The following is a 9766-nucleotide window of genomic DNA, read 5'->3' as shown; positions in this document are numbered from 1 at the left end:
CCCTATTGTTTCCATCAATTGATTACTATGTAACCGTGGTTCTGTAATGTTTGTACTTTTGTCTTTATGTATCCCCCCGTCTATGTAAGCGCTGCGGAATATGTTGGCGCTATACAAATAAAGTTTGTTATTATTATTATTATTATTATTATATGGCGGTGCTGGTAGTTTACAGAGATGATCTGGTAACATATGGCGGTGCTGGTAGTTTACAGATATGATGATCTGGTAACGTATGGCGGTGCTGGTAGTTTACAGATATGATGATCTGGTAACATATGGCGGTGCTGGTAGTTTACAGATATGATGATCTGGTAACATATGGCGGTGCTGGTAGTTTACAGAGATGATGATCGGGTAACATATGGCGGTGCTGGTAATATACAGAGATGATGATCGGGTAACATATGGCGGTGCTGGTAGTTTACAGATATGATGATCTGGTAACATATGGCGGTGCTGGTAGTTTACAGATATGATCTGGTAACATATGGCGGTGCTGGTAGTTTACAGAGATGATCTGGTAACATATGGCGGTGCTGGTAGTTTACAGATATGATGATCTGGTAACATATGGCGGTGCTGGTAGTTTACAGAGATGATGATCGGGTAACATATGGCGGTGCTGGTAATATACAGAGATGATGATCGGGTAACATATGGCGGTGCTGGTAGTTTACAGATATGATGATCTGGTAACATATGGCGGTGCTGGTAGTTTACAGATATGATCTGGTAACATATGGCGGTGCTGGTAGTTTACAGAGATGATCTGGTAACATATGGCGGTGCTGGTAGTTTACAGATATGATCTGGTAACATATGGCGGTGCTGGTAGTTTACAGAGATGATCTGGTAACATATGGCGGTGCTGGTAGTTTATAGAGATGATCTGGTAACATATGGTGGTGCTGGTAGTTTACAGAGATGATGATCTGGTAACATATGGCGGTGCTGGTAGTTTACAGAGATGATGATATGGTAACATATGGCGGTGCTGGTAGTTTACAGAGATGTTCTGGTAATATATGGCGGTGCTGGAAGTTTACAGAGATGATGATCTGGTAACATATGGCGGTGCTGGTAGTTTACAGATATGATGATCTGGTAACATATGGCGGTGCTGGTAGTTTACAGATATGATGATCTGGTAACATATGGCGGTGCTGGTAGTTTACAGATATGATGATCTGGTAACATATGGCGGTGCTGGTAGTTTACACAGATGATCTGGTAACATATGGCGGTGCTGGTAGTTTACACAGATGATCTGGTAACATATGGCGGTGCTGGAAGTTTATAGAGATGATGATCTGGTAACATATGGCGGTGCTGGTAATATACAGAGATGATGATCTGGTAACATATGGCGGTGCTGGTAGTTTACAGATATGATGATCTGGTAACATATGGCGGTGCTGGTAGTTTACAGATATGATCTGGTAACATATGGCGGTGCTGGTAGTTTACAGAGATGATCTGGTAACATATGGCGGTGCTGGTAGTTTACAGAGATGATGATCTGGTAACATATGGCAGTGCTGGTAGTTTACAGGGATGATGATCTGGTAACATATGGCGGTGCTGGTAGTTTACAGAGATGATCTGGTAACATATGGCGGTGCTGGTAGTTTACAGAGATGATGATCTGGTAACATATGGCGGTGCTGGTAGTTTACAGAGATGATGATCTGGTAACATATGGCGGTGCTGGTAGTTTACAGAGATGATGATCTGGTAACATATGGTGGTGCTGGTAGTTTACAGAGATGATGATCTGGTAACATATGGCGGTGCTGGTAGTTTACAGATATGATGATCTGGTAACATATGGCGGTGCTGGTAGTTTACAGATATGATGATCTGGTAACATATGGCGGTGCTGGTAGTTTACAGAGATGATGATCTTGTAACATATGGCGGTGCTGGTAGTTTACAGAGATGATCTGGTAACATATGGCGGTGCTGGTAGTTTACAGAGATGATCTGGTAACATATGGCGGTGCTGGTAGTTTACACAGATGATCTGGTAACATATGGCGGTGCTGGTAGTTTACAGAGATGATCTGGTAACATATGGCGGTGCTGGTAGTTTACAGAGATGATAATCTGGTAACATATGGCGATGCTGGTAGTTTACAGAGATGATGATCTGGTAACATATGGCGGTGCTGGTAGTTTACAGAGATGACGCTCCAGGTAACATATTACGGTGCTGGTAGTTTACAGAGATGATGATCTGGTAACATATGGCGATGCTGGTAGTTTACAGAGATGATCTGGCAACATATGGCGGTGCTGGTAGTTTACAGAGATGATCTGGTAACATATGGCGGTGCTGGTAGTTTACAGACATGATCTGGTAACATATGGCAGTGCTGGTAGTTTACAGAGATGATCTGATAATATATGGCGGTGCTGGTAGTTTACAGAGATGACGCTCCAGGTAACATATGGCGGTGCTGGTAGTTTACTGACATGGTGATCTGGTAACATATGGCGATGCTGGTAGTTTACAGAGATGATCTGGCAACATATGGCGGTGCTGGTAGTTTACAGACATGATCTGGTAACATATGGCAGTGCTGGTAGTTTACACAGATGATCTGGTAACATATGGCGGTGCTGGTAGTTTACAGAGATGATCTGGTAACATATGGCGGTGCTGGTAGTTTACAGAGATGATAATCTGGTAACATATGGCGATGCTGGTAGTTTACAGAGATGATGATCTGGTAACATATGGCAGTGCTGGTAGTTTACAGAGATGATCTGATAATATATGGCGGTGCTGGTAGTTTACAGAGATGACGCTCCAGGTAACATATGGCGGTGCTGGTAGTTTACTGACATGGTGATCTGGTAACATATGGCGATGCTGGTAGTTTACAGAGATGATCTGGCAACATATGGCGGTGCTGGTAGTTTACAGACATGATCTGGTAACATATGGCAGTGCTGGTAGTTTACAGACATGATCTGGTAACATATGGCAGTGCTGGTAGTTTACAGACATGATCTGGTAACATATGGCAGTGCTGGTAGTTTACAGAGAAGACGCTCCGGGTAACATATGGCGGTGCTGGCAGTTTACAGGGATGATCTGATAATATATGGCGGTGCTGGTAGTTTACAGAGATGATGATCTGGTAACATATGGCGGTGCTGGTAGTTTACAGAGATGATCTGGTAACATATCGCAGTGCTGGTAGTTTACAGAGATGATCTGGTAACATATGGCGGTGCTGGTAGTTTACAGAGATGATGATCTGGTAACATATGGCGGTGCTGGTAGTTTACAGAGATGATGTTCTGGTAACATATGGCGGTGCTGGTAGTTTTTCAGAGATGATGATCTGGTAACATATGGCGGTGCTGGTAGTTTACAGAGATGATCTGGTAACATATGGCAGTGCTGGTAGTTTACAGAGATGATCTGGTAACATATGGCGGTGCTGGTAGTTTACAGAGATGATCTGGTATTTCCACCCTCCACTAACCGACCTCCTCCTGACATCTCCATCTCTGTGTGTGGCGCCACCATAACTCCTAGACAACATGCCCGCTGCCTTAGGGTCATATCTGACCCCGATCTCTCCTTTACCCCCTACATCCAATCTCTGGCCCCAACATGTCAGCTGCACCTCAAGAACATCGCAGGAATCCGCTCTTTTCTCACTGTGGACACGCTAAAAACGCTCACTGTTGCCCTCATCCACTATCGGCTCGATTATTGCAACTCGTTGCTGATCGGCCTCCCCTGCACCAGACTCTACCCTCTCCAATCCATCCTGAATGCGGCAGCCTGGCTCATCTTCCTGTCCAGCCGCTACTCGGACGCCTCTGCCCTGTGCCGGTCACTGCACTGGCTGCCCATTAAATACAGAATTCAATTTAAACTCGCCACCTTCATCCACAAAGCCCTCCACAGTGCAGCGCCCCCCTATATTGTATCCCTCATCCACAGTGTAGCACCCCCCTATATCGCCTCCCTCATCTCAATCCATCAACCAGCCCGGGCTCTCCGCTCTGCTAACGAAACCAGACTGTGCGCCCCTTTAATTCGAACTTCTCATTCCCGCCTCCAAGACTTCTCCAGAGCAGCACCGATCCTCTGGAACGCACTACCAAAGGCTACCCGAGCAATCCAGGACTCGCAGAACTTCAGGCGTGCTCTAAAAACGCACCTCTTCAGGGAGGCATACCGCATTCCCTAAACAAACCCCTCTGTACTCCGCCTGATAACATGCTCCCTGACCTACTGACTGCAATCCCTGCTAGCCGTCATAAACCGCTCCTGCAGTCATAAGTATTCTGCCGTCACACGGCTAAATGTCTGACCATTGTCTGTGTGTATATCACCCCTCACTCTCCACCTCGCCATACTGTGCACATCTCCAGCCCTTTCCCTTCTGTATCACCCCATTACTTGTAGTATGTAAGCTCGTTGGAGCAGGACCCTCACCCCTATTGTTTCCATCAATTGATTACTATGTAACCGCGGTTCTGTAATGTTTCTACTTTTGTTTTTCTATATCCCCCGTCTATGTAAGCGCTGCGGAATATGTTGGCGCTATACAAATAAAGTTTGTTATTATTATTATTATTATTATTATATGGCGGTGCTGGTAGTTTACAGAGATGATCTGGTAACATATGGCGGTGCTGGTAGTTTATAGAGATGATCTGGTAACATATGGCGGTGCTGGTAGTTTACAGAGATGATCTGGTAACATATGGCGGTGCTGGTAGTTTACAGAGATGATCTGGTAACATATGGCGGTGCTGGTAGTTTACAGATATGATGATCTGGTAACATATGGCGGTGCTGGTAGTTTACAGAGATTATCTGGTAACATATGGCGGTGCTGGTAGTTTACAGAGATGATCTGGTAACATATGGCGGTGCTGGTAGTTTACAGAGATGATGATCTGGTAACATATGGCGGTGCTGCTAGTTTACAGAGATGATGATCTGGTAACATATGGCGGTGCTGGTAGTTTACAGATATGATGATCTGGTAACATATGGCGATGCTGGTAGTTTACAGAGATGATAATCTGGTAACATATGGCGGTGCTGGTAGTTTACAGAGATGATGATCTGGTAACATATGGCGGTGCTGGTAGTTTACAGAGATGACGCTCCAGGTAACATATGGCGGTGCTGGTAGTTTACAGAGATGATGATCTGGTAACATATTACGGTGCTGGTAGTTTACAGAGATGATGATCTGGTAACATATGGCGGTGCTGGTAGTTTACAGAGATGATGTTCTGGTAACATATGGCGGTGCTGGTAGTTTACAGAGATGACGCTCCAGGTAACATATGGCGGTGCTGGTAGTTTACAGAGATGATGATCTGGTAACATATTACGGTGCTGGTAGTTTACAGAGATGATGATCTGGTAACATATTACGGTGCTGGTAGTTTACAGAGATGATGATCTGGTAACATATTACGGTGCTGGTAGTTTACAGAGATGATGTTCTGGTAACATATGGCGGTGCTGGTAGTTTACATAGATGATGATCTGGTAACATAGGGCGATGCTGGTAGTTTACAGAGATGATCTGGCAACATATGGCGGTGCTGGTAGTTTACAGAGATGACGCTCCAGGTAACATATGGCGGTGCTGGTAGTTTACAGAGATGATGATCTGGTAACATATGGCGGTGCTGGTAGTTTACAGAGATGATGATCTGGTAACATATTACGGTGCTGGTAGTTTACAGAGATGATGATCTGGTAACATATGGCGGTGCTGGTAGTTTACATAGATGATGATCTGGTAACATATGGCGGTGCTGGTAGTTTACAGAGATGATCTGGCAACATATGGCGGTGCTGGTAGTTTACAGAGATGATCTGGTAACATATGGCGGTGCTGGTAGTTTACAGACATGATCTGGTAACATATGGCGGTGCTGGTAGTTTACAGACATGATCTGGTAACATATGGCGGTGCTGGTAGTTTACAGAGATGATCTGATAATATAAGGCGGTGCTGGTAGTTTACAGAGATGACGCTCCAGGTAACATATGACGGTGCTGGTAGTTTACTGACATGGTGATCTGGTAACATATGGCGATGCTGGTAGTTTACAGAGATGATCTGGCAACATATGGCGGTGCTGGTAGTTTACAGACATGATCTGGTAACATATGGCAGTGCTGGTAGTTTACAGACATGATCTGGTAACATATGGCAGTGCTGGTAGTTTACAGACATGATCTGGCAACATATGGCGGTGCTGGTAGTTTACAGACATGATCTGGTAACATATGGCAGTGCTGGTAGTTTACAGACATGATCTGGTAACATATGGCAGTGCTGGTAGTTTACAGACATGATCTGGTAACATATGGCAGTGCTGGTAGTTTACAGAGAAGACGCTCCGGGTAACATATGGCGGTGCTGGTAGTTTACTGACATGGTGATCTGGTAACATATGGCGATGCTGGTAGTTTACAGAGATGATCTGGCAACATATGGCGGTGCTGGTAGTTTACAGACATGATCTGGTAACATATGGCAGTGCTGGTAGTTTACAGACATGATCTGGTAACATATGGCAGTGCTGGTAGTTTACAGACATGATCTGGTAACATATGGCAGTGCTGGCAGTTTACAGGGATGATCTGATAATATATGGCGGTGCTGGTAGTTTACAGAGATGATGATCTGGTAACATATGGCGGTGCTGGTAGTTTACTGATATGGTGATCTGGTAACATATGGCGATGCTGGTAGTTTACAGAGATGATCTGGCAACATATGGCGGTGCTGGTAGTTTACAGACATGATCTGGTAACATATGGCGGTGCTGGTAGTTTACAGAGATGATGATCTGGTAACATATGGCGGTGCTGGTAGTTTACAGAGAAGACGCTCCGGGTAACATATGGCGGTGCTGGCAGTTTACAGGGATGATCTGATAATATATGGCGGTGCTGGTAGTTTAAAGAGATGACGCTCCAGGTAAAATATGGCGGTGCTGGTAGTTTACAGAGATGATGATCTGGTAACATATGGCGGTGCTGGTAGTGTACAGAGATGATCTGGTACCATATGGCGGTGCTGGTAGTTTACAGAGATGTTCTGGTAACATATGGCAGTGCTGGTAGTTTACAGAGAAGACGCTCCGGGTAACATATGGCGGTGCTGGCAGTTTACAGGGATGATCTGATAATATATGGCGGTGCTGGTAGTTTACAGAGATGACGCTCCAGGTAAAATATGGCGGTGCTGGTAGTTTACAGAGATGATGATCTGGTAACATATGGCGGTGCTGGTAGTGTACAGAGATGATCTGGTACCATATGGCGGTGCTGGTAGTTTACATAGATGATCTGGTAACATATGGCGGTGCAGGTAGTTTACAGACATGATGATCTGGTAACATATGGCGGTGCTGGTAGTTTACAGAGATGATCTGGTAACATATGGCGGTGCTGCTAGTTTACAGACATGATGATCTGGTAACATATTGCGGTGCTGGTAGTTTACAGAGATGATGATCTGGTAACATATGGCGGTGCTGGCAGTTTACAGAGATGATGATCTGGTAACATATGGCGGTGCTGGTAGTTTACAGAGATGATGATCTGGTAACATATGGCGGTGCTGGTAGTTTACAGACATGATGTTTTGGTAACATATGGCGGTGCTGGTAGTTTACAGAGATGATGATCTGGTAACATATGGCGGTGCTGGTAGTTTATAGAGATGATGTTCTGGTAACATATGGCGGTGCTGGTAGTTTACAGAGATGATGTTCTGGTAACATATGGCGGTGCTGGTAGTTTACAGAGATGATGATCTGGTAACATATGGCGGTGCTGGTAGTTTACAGAGATGATGATCTGGTAACATATGGCGGTGCTGGTAGTTTACAGAGATGATGATCTGGTAACATATGGCGGTGCTGGTAGTTTACAGAGATGATCAGGTAACATATGGCAGTGCTGGTAGTTTACAGAGATGATCTGGTAACATATGGCGGTGCTGGTAGTTTACAGAGATGATCAGGTAACATATGGCAGTGCTGGTAGTTTACAGAGATGATCTGGTAACATATGGCGGTGCTGGTAGTTTACAGAGATGGTGATCTGGTAACATATGGCGATGCTGGTAGTTTACAGAGATGACGCTCTTAGTAACATATGGCGGTGCTGGCAGTTTACAGAGATGATGATCTGGTAACATATGGCAGAGCTGGTAGTTTACAGAGATGATGATCTGGTAACATATGGCGGAGCTGGTAGTTTACAGAGATGATGTTCTGGTAACATATGGCAGTGCTGGTAGTTTACAGATATGATGATCTGGTAACATATGGCGGTGCTGGTAGTTTACAGAGATGATGATCTGGTAACATATGGCGGAGCTGGTAGTTTACAGAGATGATGATCTGGTAACATATGGCGGTGCTGGTAGTTTACAGAGATGATGATCTGGTAACATATGGCGGAGCTGGTAGTTTACAGAGATAATGTCCTGGTAAGATATGGCGATGCTGGTAGTTTACAGAGATGACGCTCCGGGTAACATATGGCGGTGCTGGTAGTTTACAGAGATGATCTGGTAACATATGGCGGTGCTGGTAGTTTACAGAGATGTTCTGGTAACATATGGCAGCGCTGGTAGTTAACAGATCATTATCTGGTAACATATGGCGGTGCTGGTAGTTTATAGATATGATGAGCTGGTAACATATGGCGGTGCTGGTAGTTTACAGAGATGATCTGGTAACATATGGCGGTGCTGGTAGTTTACAGAGATGATCTGGTAACATATGGCGGTGCTGGTAGTTTACAGAGATAATGTCCTGGTAAGATATGGCGATGCTGGTAGTTTACAGAGATGACGCTCCGGGTAACATATGGCGGTGCTGGTAGTTTACAGAGATGATCTGGTAACATATGGCGGTGCTGGTAGTTTACAGAGATGTTCTGGTAACATATGGCAGCGCTGGTAGTTAACAGATCATTATCTGGTAACATATGGCGGTGCTGGTAGTTTATAGATATGATGAGCTGGTAACATATGGCGGTGCTGGTAGTTTACAGAGATGATCTGGTAACATATGGCAGAGCTGGTAGTTTACAGAGATGATGATCTGGTAACATATGGCGGTGCTGGTAGTTTACAGAGATGATGATCTGGTAACATATGGCGGAGCTGGTAGTTTACAGAGATAATGTCCTGGTAAGATATGGCGATGCTGGTAGTTTACAGAGATGACGCTCCGGGTAACATATGGCGGTGCTGGTAGTTTACAGAGATGATCTGGTAACATATGGCGGTGCTGGTAGTTTACAGAGATGTTCTGGTAACATATGGCAGCGCTGGTAGTTAACAGATCATTATCTGGTAACATATGGCGGTGCTGGTAGTTTATAGATATGATGAGCTGGTAACATATGGCGGTGCTGGTAGTTTACAGAGATGATGATCTGGTAACATATGGCGGTGCTGGTAGTTTACAGAGATGATCTGGTAACATATGGCGGTGCTGGTAGTTTACAGAGATGATCTGGTAACATATGGCGGTGCTGGTAGTTTACAAAGATGATCTGGTAACATATGGCGGTGCTGGTAGTTTACAGATATGATGATCTGGTAACATATGGCGGTGCTGGTAGTTTACAGATATGATGATCTGGTAACATATGGCGGTGCTGGTAGTTTACAGATATGATGACCTGGTAACATATGGCGGTGCTGGTAGTTTACAGAGATGATGATCTGGTAACATA

This window comes from Eleutherodactylus coqui, chromosome 6 (assembly GCF_035609145.1).
Source record: "Eleutherodactylus coqui strain aEleCoq1 chromosome 6, aEleCoq1.hap1, whole genome shotgun sequence".
Classification (NCBI taxonomy): domain Eukaryota; kingdom Metazoa; phylum Chordata; class Amphibia; order Anura; family Eleutherodactylidae; genus Eleutherodactylus; species Eleutherodactylus coqui.
This window is presented reverse-complemented; position numbering follows the sequence as displayed.